The sequence below is a fragment of the Oryx dammah genome, unplaced genomic scaffold (genome assembly GCF_014754425.2).
Source record: "Oryx dammah isolate SB20612 unplaced genomic scaffold, SCBI_Odam_1.1 HiC_scaffold_5, whole genome shotgun sequence".
Classification (NCBI taxonomy): Eukaryota; Metazoa; Chordata; class Mammalia; order Artiodactyla; family Bovidae; genus Oryx; species Oryx dammah.
In genome coordinates, this window is record NW_024070189.1 from 97,399,858 (window position 1) to 97,408,859 (window position 9,002).

Below are 9,002 nucleotides of genomic sequence, written 5' to 3' on the forward strand. Positions count from 1 at the left end.
ATGGATATTTCTCCAGGCAATCTTGATTCCAGCTTGTGCTTCCTCCAGTCCAGCATTTTGCATGATGTATTCTGCATATAAGTTAAATAAACTGGGTGGTGATATACAGCCTTGATGTACTCCTTTCCCAATTTGGAACTGACTCTAACTGTTGCTTCTTGACCTGCATACAGGTTTCTTTACATATACACACACACACACACTATATATATTATGTGTGTTTATGTAAAATATTATGTGTATATACATATATATATATATGTATTTCCTTGAACTACATGGGTCCACTTATATGGGTTTTTTTCCACTGAATTTCTTCAACAGTGTCACACCACGATGGGCCAAATCTGCAGATCCAGAACCTCAAATCTGAAGGGTCAACTGTAAACTTACACACGGATTTTTGACTCTGCAGAGGTATGGCCTCCAACCCCCACAGTATTCAAGGGTCATATATATATAGAGAGAGAAACAGAGAGAGAGGTGGGGGCAGGCAAGACCATGCTACATAACAGATGATTGCAAAGATCAATGACTAAACAACACAGTCTCAACAGGTCAGCAGCAGGGTGTCGGAGCCATAGTCATTCTGGGATCCAGTCCAACAGAGGCTGCACGGACCCGAACAGCAGTCTGTGCACGGCTAGAGCAGTTGAAGAGACTCCCTATCACTTTTTCAGTGCCTCCACTCAGAAGGACCATGTACCGTCCCGCTCCTGTCTCACTGGTGAGGATTCATCACCTGGTCCTGCCTGAATGCAAGGAAGGGAGAAATGGGGTGAGGAGGTGGGGGTGGGTGGGTAATCGGTGGAGGGGGAGGGAGAGGAACAAGTGGAATATTTGCAGTATTATCCTCTCTGTGACACACAAGGACCAGCCATCTCTTCTTACATAGCCCTCGACATGTCCACACAAAAAATGTTCCCTGCGGAGTCATTAAACAGAGTAAAACCTCTCTGTCGCCCTCCATCCCACAAAGCTAGCAATTTCACATCACTTCCTCAGAGAACCCCCTCACCAAATCCCCTGATCAGAAGCAGGTTGTGTTTTTTTCTTTCTTCCATTGTTTCTTCTTCCTTGCCTCATTTTTCTTCCTGGCATTTCTCACATCCTGATTTATATATTTGCCCACTGTCCATCTCCCCCACCTGAGTATCAGCTCTACAGAGGTGGGCACTTGGCCATAGTCACTGCTGTGTCCCCAGACCGAGAACAGGGCCTCTTACATACCAGGTAGTCAGTGAAAAAAGTCTGCCTAAGAGGGGAAGACTAGGACTTTCTTGCGGTTCAGTAGTTGAGAGTCTGCCGGCCAATGCAGGGTACATAAGTTCCGGAGGACTTCACATGGCTAGGGGCAACTAAGTCGGTGAGCCACAAATATGGAGACCCAGCTTGAGAGCCTGCGCTCCACAACAAGAGTATGTGTGTGCTTAGTCACTCAGTCGTGTCCGGCTTTTTGCGACCCCATGGACTGTAGCCTGTCAGGCTCTTTTGTCCATGAGATTTCCCAGGCAAGAATACTGGAGTGGGTTGCCATTTCCTTCTCCAGGGGGTCTTCCTGACCCAGGAATCAAACCTGTGTCTCCAGTGACTCCTGTATTAGTAGGCAGATTCTCTACCACGGCACCATGTGAAGCCCGGGCACTAAAGAGTAGTCCTGCTTGCCGCAGTCAGAGAAAGCCCACTCACAGCATCAAAGACCTAGCACAGCCATAAGTGAATAAATAGAAAAAGAGAGGGGAATAAATAAATAGAACAACAACAAAAGTCTCCTACTGAAATAATAGGCAAACAGATTTTGGATCCATTGCAGGCTTTATCTACACATACGTTATTCATTTCCCCCTGGGGCTGTTGTAACCAAGGATCACAAACTGGATGGCTTTAAACAGCAGCAATGGATTCATTTCAGAAGTCCAAATTATTTATTTGGACTTGTGGAGGCTAGAAGTCCGAAGTCAAGGTGTTGGCAGGCTTGGTTCGTTTTGGAAACTACTTGTTTGTCTCTCTTCCAGTTTCTAGTGGTTTCTGGCGATCTTTGCCATTCCCGGTGTTTCTAGCTCTGTCTCCCAAGTCCCTGCCTTGGTTTCCAGGTGGCCTTTTCCTCTCTATTTGTGTGTGTCTGTCTATGCTTCTCCTCTTCTGTCTCTTTTAAGGACACTGGTCACTGGATTTAGGGCTAATCCAGGATAACCTCAAGATCCTTAATTTAATTACATCTCTCTCTCTTTTTTTTTTTTTTTTCCACAATAAAGTCATGGTCACATGTTCCGGGGTTAGGATGTCAGCACATCTGTTTGCGGATCACCATTCAAACCACTACATGGATTAGAGTGAGGAGAGCTAACATGAAGGCAAAAAAGTTGCAGAGTGAGGCTAACAATCACAGTCATTTTCATAAACGAAATATTTTCATGAGCTGGTTGTCTCAGAGGGGAGAACTGGGTGGCTGGGGCTGAGAGGAGAGCTGGGCCTTGCCACGTTACATACTCATATATCTGTTGAATAAAAAATGTGACTGAAGGCTTCCCTGGTGGCTCGGTGATAAAGAATCTGCCTTCCAATGCAGGAGACATGGGTTCAATCCCTGGTCCAGGAAGATCCCACATGCTGCTGAGCAACTAAGCCCTGTACCACAACTACTGGGCCTGTGCTCTAGAGCCCAGGAGCTGCAACTATTGAACCCCACGAGCCTAGAGCCTGTGCTCCACAAGAGAAGCCACAGCAATGAGAAGCCCATGCATGGCACCTAGAGAGTAGCTCTGCTTGCCACAGCTGGAGAAAAGCCCATGCAGCCTGAAGACCCAACGCAGCCAAAAGTAAATAATAAAATCATGCTAAGTCGCTTCAGTCGTGTCCGACTCCTTGCGAACCCACGGACTGTAGTCCGCCAGGCTGCTCTGACCATAGCATTCTCCAGGCAAGAACACTGGAGTATTTTCTTCTCCAAATAAAGTCAATGCATCTTAAAAGTTTGATTGAGGTATGTATGGCATATAATAAAAATGAAAATATGGCAAACATGTATGAATCAGAACTCATTTCTGAAACTGGAGATTATTATACTAAGTGAAATAAGCCAGAAAGAAAGACAAATAGCATATGATATCACTTAAATGTGGAGTCTAAAATATGATGCAAATAAACCTATCTATGAAACAGAATGGTCTATGTGACCATTCAATATCACAGTAATCTGAGTCTATGCCCCCAATCAGTAATGCTGGAGAAGAGACTGGAAAAGCTTAAAGTGAACGGTTCTATGAAGACCTACAAGACCTTCTAGAACTAACACCCAAAAAAGATGTCCTTCTCATGATAGGGGACTGGAATGCAAACGTAGGAAGTCAAGAGACACCTGGAGTAACAAACAAATTTGGCCTTGGAGTTCAAAATGAAGCAGGGCAAAGGCTAACAGAGTTTTGCCAATAGGACACCCTGCTCATAGCAAACAACCTCTTCCAACAACACAAGACTCTACACATGGACATCACCAGATGGTCAATACAGAAATCAGATTGATTATCTTTGCAGCCAAAGATGGAGAAGCTCTATACAGTCAGCAAAAACAAGACCAGGAGCTGACTGTGGCTCAGATCATGAACTCCTTATTGCCAAATTCAGACTTAAATTGAAGAAAGTAGGGAAAACCACTAGATCATTCAGGTATGACCTAAATCAAATCCCTTACGATTATACAGTGGAAGTGACAAATAGATTCAAGGGGTTAGACCTGAGAGAGTGCCTGAAGAACTAGACGGAGGGTCATTACACTCTAGAGGAGACAGGGATCAAGATTATCCCCAAGAAAAAGAAATGCAAAAAGGCAAAATGATTGTCTGAGGATGTCTTACAAATAGCTGAGAAAGAAGAGAAGCTAAAGGCAAAGGAGAAAAGGAAAGATATACACATTTGAATGCAGAGTTCCAAAGAATAGCATGGAGAGATAAGAAAGCCTTCCTCAGTGATCAGTGCAAAGAAATAGAGGAAAACAATAGAATGGAAAAAGACTAGAGATCTCTTCAAGAAAATTAGAAGTACCAAGGGAACACTTCATGCACAGATGGGCACAATAAAGGATGGAAATGTATGGACCTAACAGAAGCAAGCCTTAGGAAGCATCACTACGAACAAAGCTAGTGGAGGTGATAGAATTCCAGTTAAGCTATTTCAAATCCTAAAAGATGATGCTGTGAAAGTGCTGCACTCAATATGCCAGCAAATTTGGAAAACTCAGCAGTGGACACAGGACTTGAAAAGGTCAGTTTTCATTCCAATCCCCAGGAAAGGCAATGCCAAAGAATGCTCAAACTACCGCACAATTGCCCTCATCTCACACGCTAGTAATGCTCAAAATTCTCCAAGCCAGGCTTCAACAGTACGTGAACCGTGAACTTCCAGGTGTTCAAGCTGGTTTTAGAAAAGGCAGAGGAACCAGAGATCAAATTGCCAACATCCACTGGATCATGGAAAAAGCAAGAGAGTTCCAGAAAAACATCTATTTCTGCTTTATTGACTATGCCAAAGCCTTTGACTGTGTGGATCACAAGAAACTGTGGAAAATTCTGAAAGAGATGGGAATACCAGACCACCTGACCTGCCTCTTGAGAAATCTGTATGCAGGTCAGGAAGCAACAGTTAGAACTGGACATGAAACAACAGACTGGTTCCAAATAGGAAAAGGAGTACGTCAAGGATGTATATTGTCACCCTGCTTATTTAACTTAAATGAAGAGTACATCATGAGAAACACTGGGCTGGAAGTAGCACAAGCTGGAATCAAGATTGCCGGGAGACATATCAATAACCTCAGATATGCAGCTGACACCACCCTTATGGCAGAAAGTGAAGAGGAACTAAAAAACCTCTTGATGAAAGTGAAAGAGGAGAGTGAAAAAGTTGGCTTAAAGCTCAACATTCAAAAAACTAAGATCATGGAATCCAGTCCCATCACTTCATGGCAAATAGATGGGGAAACAGTGGAAACAGTGTCAGACTTTATTTTGGGGGGCTCCAAAACCACTGCAGATGGTGATTGCAGCCATGAAATTAAAAGACGCTTACTCCTTGGAAGGAAAGTTATGACCAACCTGGACAAAATATTAAAAAGCAGAGACATTACTTTGCCAACAAAGGTCTGTCTCATCAAGGCTATGGTTTTTCCAGTGGTCATGTATGGATGTGAGAGTTGAACCACAAAGAAAGCTGAGCACTGAAGAACTGATACTTTTGAACTGTGGTGTTGGAGAAGACTCTTGAGAGTTCATTGGACTGCAAGGAGATCCAACCAGTCCATCCTAAAGGAGATCAACCCTGCGTGTTCATTGGAAGGACTGATGCTGAAGCTGAAACTCCAGTACTTTGGCCACCTGATGCAAAGAGCTGACTCATTTGAAAAGACCCTGATGCTGGGCAAGATTGAGGGCAGGAGGAGAAGGGGACGACAGAGGATGAGATGGTTGGATGGGATCACTGACTCAATGGAATTGAGTTTGAGTAAACTCTGGGAGTTGGTGATGGACAGGGAGATCTGGTGTGCTGTGGTCCATGGTGTCATGAAGAGTTGGACACAACTGAGTGCCTGAACTGAACTGTATGCAGTATGCACACGAATTGTTCATATTTATTAAAAATAAACAGTTCATATACAGGTTTGGTCACAGTAAATTATAGTGACTTCTTTTAAGGTGGGAGGCTGCACTGGGTCTTCATTGTGGCACACAGGCTTTCTCTAGTTGCAGTGTGAGGGGGCTTCTCTAGCTGTGCAGCACGGGCTCTAGAGTGAGCACACTCAGCAGTTGTAGTATGCGGGCTTAGCTGCTCAGCGGCATGTGGACTCTTAGTTCCCTGATCAGGAGTTGAACCCGAGTCCCCTGCATTAGAAGGTGGTTCTTAACCACTGGACCTCCAGGGAATTCCCAACAGTGGCTTCTTAAGGTCATCTTGTATCCTTTCAATCCCATGCTTGTCTCTGCCCCAACAGATGGACCCCTACTCAGAACCTACCACATCTTTCTGTGGGTCTACATATACAGTAGAATCTGCATATCTTAAGCGTGTGTCAACCACAAGTCCATGGAAGCTGTAACACTGCCGTGTTGGGAGAAGGAGACACAGAGAGGGTACCAAGCTTTGGGCAAGAGGCTTTCCAGGGGAGGTTACATCTTTTTTTTTTAACTAGAATATGGATACCTTTCTTGGCTGGGGTGCTCCCAGGATGGATGAATGACACCAGACTGCTGTATTTCTTACCTGGTAAAGGACACATGTGAAGCAGTCTGACAATGTCAAGTGTTGGTAAGGATGTGGAGCAACTGGAATGCTCACAGATTGTTGTTACGGGTGTAGATGGATACAACCACTTTGGAATAACAATTTGACACATACCAGCAATTCCACTCCAATGTATGACCTCAGATAAACTCTTGCACAGGTTCTCTGGGAGATATGTACAAGAGGGCTCAGAGAAGCACTGATTATGCTTTGATGATCAAGCATTGATCATTGATCATGTTTCCTCAAACTGGAAACAGCTGCACTTTCTACTGACAGGACAATGGAGAATTATGGTGCATTCACTACATGGTAGTGAAAACAAGAGCTTCCCAAGTAGCTGGTGCTAATGGTGAAGAACCCACCTGCCAACGCAGGACACAGACACAGGTTTAATCCCTGGGTTGGGAAGATCCTCTGGAGAAGGAAACAGCACCCCGCTCCAGTATTCTTGCCTGGACACTCCCATAGACAGAGAGCCTGGTGGGCTATAGTCTATGGGGTCACAAAGAGTTAGACATGACTGAAGCAACTTAGCACAGTGAAAACAAACACACCTCCAACTACAGACAATATGGATGAATCACAGGAGCATATCGTTGAGTGGAAAAAGCAAATCATAAGAGAGTCCCACCATTATGAATTCATTTGTATAAAAGTACAAAGCAGGCAAAATAAACACAGTGTTCTTTAGGGATATAAACATAATGAGAATGGTAGGACAAAATTCTAGGATGTTGTTACCTTGACAGGGAATAAAGAGAATGGGATTGTCAGTGATACTGACAATATTTTTATTTTTGTACAGGGCATATGTATGTGCTAAGCTGACTCCAACCTCAGCATATCATCTGAATGGAAGGCACGAACGAATTCAAGTAAGAACTGCCCAGCTGAATCAGGCCAACTCTTAGGATTGTAAGAGATAATAATGCTAAGTGACTAGGACTTCCCTGGTGGTCTAGTAGTTAAGAACCTGTTATGGAATGCAGGAGACACGGCTTCCATCCTGGCCTGGGAGGATCCCATGGGCCTTGAAGCAACCAAGCTTGTGCACCACAACTATTGTTGAGTCAGTGCTCTAGATCCCAAGAACTGCAACTACTAAGCTCTCGCGCTGCAACTACTGAAGCCCTCTCCCCTTAGAACCTGTGCTCAACAACAAGAGAAGCCACCGTGATGAGAAGCCCGTGCATTGCAACTAGAGAGCACCTCCCACTTGCCACAACTAGAGAAAAGCCTGCACATGAACAGAGATATGTATATATGAGTCCACCTTGCAATGCAAGGGACGCGAGTTCCATGCCTGGTTAGGGAACTGAGATCCCACATGCTGTGGAGCAACTAAGGCTGCGCGCCACAACTACTGAAGCCCACATGCTCTGGAGCTCACATGCCACAACTAGACAGTCCGTGTGCTGCAAAGAAAGACCCTGCATGATGTAGCAATGAAGAGGCTGCGTGCCACAACCAAGACCTGACCCAGTCAAATAAATACATAAATATATATAAAAATGGTTAAACAATTATTGTAATTTTACACCACTGGGTTTGGTGGTGTTTATTATGCAACAATGGATAACTGATACAAGATCTCTTCCACTGGGGTAAGTGGGGCTCTGGAAAGGGGATGAGGGGGACTCCTGTCTGGTTTCCTTCATCCTGCTGAAGGAGGTCACTGTCTTCCTTTCTTGCCTCCATCCCAATATGACCTTTGCATATGATCACTTTTCACTTTCTACTGCTATTATCTGAATTCCAGGCACTATCACCTCCCTCTCTAGCCTCTCTGAGGCCATTCTTGCACTTAATCCCCTAAACTATTCTCCACACAGCAATTACTTGCCCCCCAACTCTTAAAAAAACGTTTTATTTTGGAATACTTTTTGATTTACAGACAACTTGTCCTATAGGCTGTGCTTGGGTCCCCCTGAAATTCAAAGGTTGAAGCCCTAAACCCCAGTTTGATGGTATTAGCAGATGGGGGTCTTTGGGAAATAATTAGTTCAGGCAGGTGGAGCCTTTATGAATGGGATTAGTGCCCTTATAGGTAAAGAACCTGCTTGACAATACAGGAGACATAAGAGATGTAAGTTTGATCCCTGGTTCAGGAAAATTTTCTGGAGGAGGGCATGGCAACCACCTCCAGTATTCTACCCTGGAGAAGCCCATGGACAGAGGGGCCTGGCGGACTAGAGTTCATAGGGTAGCAAAGAGTCGCACACAAGTGAAGCGACTTAGTACTGCACAGCACATAGTGCCCTTATAAGGGAACTTTCGAGCTCTCTGCCTCTCTCTCTTCCTCCCTCCTTCCTATCTCTGTTTCTATCTCTATGTCTCTCTCTCTGCCATATGAGGGTACAGCAAGGAGATGCTGTCCACAATAAAGGAAGTGGGCCCTCACCAGACTCCAGGACTGTGAGAAATAAGTGTTGCAAACCCACCCAGTCTGTAGTATTTTGCTATAGCAGCCTGACCAGACTTTAATTTGCAAAGGTGGTTGGTACAAAGAATTCTTGTCTACCCTCTGCCCAACTGCCCCGAATGTTAATATACTGCCTAACCAGGCATATTTGTCACAACTAAGAGATTAACTAATGTTGAGCAAATTTGGAAAACTCAGCAGTGGCCACAGGACTGGAAAAGGTCAGTTTTCATTCCAATTCCAAAGAAAGGCAATGCAAAAAAAATGCTCAAACTACCGCACAATTGCACTCATCTCACATGCT

The 9,002-nt window shown here is 44.5% G+C and overlaps 1 long non-coding RNA gene across 1 annotated transcript; it reads left to right on the plus strand.

Moving 5' to 3' along the window:
• Positions 1-324: 324 nt before the first annotated feature.
• Positions 325-7,781, plus strand: LOC120864079. The gene is made up of 3 exons (XR_005721128.1): positions 325-417; positions 558-727; positions 7,082-7,781. It is a non-coding gene; the product is annotated as an uncharacterized LOC120864079 (long non-coding RNA).
• Positions 7,782-9,002: the final 1,221 nt, after the last annotated feature.